The sequence below is a fragment of the Morone saxatilis genome, unplaced genomic scaffold, assembly GCF_004916995.1.
Source record: "Morone saxatilis isolate NCDOM2014 unplaced genomic scaffold, NCSU_SB_2.0 Contig0, whole genome shotgun sequence".
In the NCBI taxonomy this organism is placed as follows: Eukaryota; Metazoa; Chordata; class Actinopteri; family Moronidae; genus Morone; species Morone saxatilis.
The window spans coordinates 19,817,613-19,821,406 of NW_023339650.1; positions in this window are offsets into that span (position 1 = coordinate 19,817,613).

A 3,794-nucleotide genomic window follows, 5' to 3' on the forward strand; every position below is an offset into this window, starting at 1 on the left:
ATAAAGGCTGATAAGGTTGATTAAAGCTTTAATAATGGGGGTATTGATTACTTATCAGGATCATTATCAGGTAACTGTACTCAGTTTCTAACAGCAGTATGTAAATGCCCTTTGTGTGGCTACTACTTTCTAATTAACGATGTGCTTGTTGTTAATGCTGTTATAATATACATTTAAAAAATACAGGAAATAAAAAATACTTCCAAACATTAAAATTCAGGTAATATCAGGAAAGACTCTAAGGAGGGACTTCACTGACTCAGCCGACCTGATTTCCTCTGGGACATTGTTCCACAGCCTCGGTGCCCCAAATGCTCTAGAACTGACAACAGACCTCTGCCTGAGGATTTCACAGCACAAGCTGGTGTGTACAGTATCAAAAGGTCTGAGATATAGCAGGGGGAGAGACCATGTAGAGCCTTAAAAGTAATCATTAAGTTCTTGAAATCAATTCTAAAGCCCACTGGGAGCCAGTGTACGGAGGCTGAAACAGGAGTGATGTGATCATATCTCTTGGTTCTAGTTAAAGGCCTGGCAGCTGTATGGTGGAGTCGGTCAATAGAAAGGCTGTTGCAGCAATCCAGGCGTAATGAGATGAAGATGTGTAAAATGGTCTCAGTGTCTTTAAAAGTTAAAAGTTAATTGAGAATAAATGAGAATATTTAAATGAAATTAAACAGGAAATATGTTTCTTTTTGATCCTCGGCCCTTTTGCCTTATTACGGTGTATCACTGTGTTATTATTAGCATACAGTACAAATAATAGTTGAACATCATTAATTTAACTATTTGTACATTGGGTTATACATTTCACTAATTATAAGTTGGATTTGTTTAGTTTTGTTTCCATTAAAATTATGTTTTTAGAGAAAAGTCAGATTTTACTTACTACGATTGCACATTGTTACGTTGTTGCAACAATTTACTAACTGCCTCCTTTAAAACGAAATGTTCTTTTCAAAAACATTTTCACATATTTTTATTATTTAGGCTTTTGTAAGTAATAAAAATACATTAAAACAGTTGTGTACGGAGAACAAAGCTTTAGCTGTAACTGGTTAGACTGAATGTGATTTTATTCTGTTGTAAGGACACACAGTGACTGATGGCTGCTGTCAGGGTCTGAATGGGAAAGTGTTGGAGGTCTGACACACACACACAGACACACACACACACACACAAACGTTCGACAGCAACATCTTGTCCTGAACGTTTCTCATCTACAGAGTCACCTGGAAGGATATTACACCTGTTCACACACACACACACACACTCACTCAGTGCAGTAATGGGTTTTTCATGTGACTGACATCCATCACATTATACAGTCAGAAGGACTCTCTGCTCTTCGTCCGTCACACATCATCTTCACCTCCTCCTCCTCCTCCTCCTCCTCCATCAGTTCACCATTACAGCACCTTCATTACAGCACCTTCATTACAAAACTTTTCATTAATATTCACTAATATTAGAACTGGATTAAATTTGTGATGAAGGATTTAGTTAACGCTTTCTTTAATGAATTACAACAACCTCGCTCAGTGGTTTTATTGCTCTTCAGGCATGAAAATAAAACTGAACTTCTTCAAAATGTATTCTGATTCGAAGACAGACGTATGAAAAATGTCTTGAATCACCTCCAACATATGACGTACTACCACTAATCCTGAATTACAACCATTAACTACCACTAATCCTGAATAACAAACCATTAACTACCACTAAATCACGAATTACAACCATTAACTACCACTAATCCCGAATTAAAACCATTGACTACCACTAATCCCGAATGAGAACCATTAACTACCACTAATCACAAATTACAACTATTAACTGCCGCTAATCCCGAATTACAACCACTGACTGCCACTAATCACGAATTACAACCATTGATTACCACTAACATTAACTGCCTTTAAATTCCAGATAAGTTCTGCTGTTCTAATAATCAAACTTGGGACATTAATCAATATTAATTCATTCAATCACCATTAACTACTATTAATTATGTTATAACTATTAACTATCTATAACACTACAGTTCGTTACCATTGAGTCCCATTAATTCCAATTGACTATCCAAAAAGTTAATTAACAATAGCTTCTCTCTATTGTCTCTTCCATCTCATCCATTCTGCTCTTCACTTCCTGTAAACAACGTATACAGACTTTACTTTATAGCCGTAGATGAAACTTAATGGTAAATAAAAGCAGTTGATGAAGTTTTACAGAATACCAGTTGTGAACTGTGATATTTATTAAAGGTTAATGGTTAATCAATTGTGTTTTGTGATATTTAAATGGAATAAACTCAGTTGTAATTACCTGTAGTTAAATGGGTATAATGTTGGTCAAAGGTAGTAAATGTTAACAGTTGTGAGTTAAAAAGAATTGGTTGTACTGGTTAATGGAAGTTAATGGTAGTTTGACATACTCACTGTTGGATAATGGAGGTTAATGGTTACAGGAGCTGCGACCAGGAAACCAGAACCAGAAGAGGAGAAACAGTCGGATCACACCGTGAAGATCGCCGGATCCATCGCCGGCATCCTACTCTTCATCATCATCTTCCTCGGAGTCATCCTGCTGATGAAGAAACGGTAAGAGTATCAGACACACCATTTATTTCGTTTTCTGCTCAGCATGAGCCAGACGTTTGACTGCTTTTATATTTGTATTGTTTTTATGTTTTCATTTATTGTTGACTTTTCATAATTAATAATATTAATAACTATTAATGGCCATGATAACAATGAGTTAAATGTATCTTTATAAAACCACATCACAAGAATAACCACATGGACAACTTATTAAACTGTGCTTCCACCTCTGACTAGTATTAAGTATTAGTATTAGTATTAGTATTAAATCAATGTGTATTATATTAACACATATGTATATATGTACTGTAGATAAATGAAGTTACATCAAAGATTCAATGACGTCCACACACACACACACACACACACACACACACAGTGACAGTGAGGATGATGAGGATGAATAATGGAGCAGATTGCAGCAGTAATCACCATTAAACTATATGTGGACCGACTTTATTCTCTAACATCAAACACCCCCCCACCCCCAACCCCCCGCTGACACACACACACACACACACACACACACTAAACAGAGAAAAGCTTTTGTGTTTGGAGAACGTCGACGATAAGAGAGAAATTTAGATGAAAGAACATTTTATTCTTTTTTTTCCAGAGTCGCCTCGAGCTGAATGGCTTCAGGCTACACACACACATCTGTGTGTGTGTGTGTGTGTGTGTGTGTGTCGGTACGGCGCGGTGTGTTTCAGTTGGACTCTGTCAGGCCGATCAAGCTCTGATCTCTCTAACAGATATTAGAGAGAGAGAGGCGGTTGTTCGGTCTCTAATGAGCTTTTTAATGTCGACCGGGTGCGTTTGATTTCCACTCTGCGAGCAGGCGGAGGTCAGACTCATTAGAGCGGGAGTGAAAACAGGAAGCTAGATGTTTAAAGGGTGATCAGACACAGTAACCTTCCACTGCTCAGAAATAGTGTTGTTTGTAGGACAGCGAGTTACTACGCCCTGCTGACAGGTGGAGGGATACGGAGCTACAAGTAGTTCTGAGGTTCCTGATAATTACTCTGTTTCTTTAACTAGATAATAATCATTTACCCATAATGTTCTTGTATCTTTATGGATGATATTGATCAGTATACACTGTATCTTTATGGATGATATTGATCAGAATACACTGTATCTTTATGGATGATATTGATCAGTATACACTGTATCTTTATGGATGATATTGAT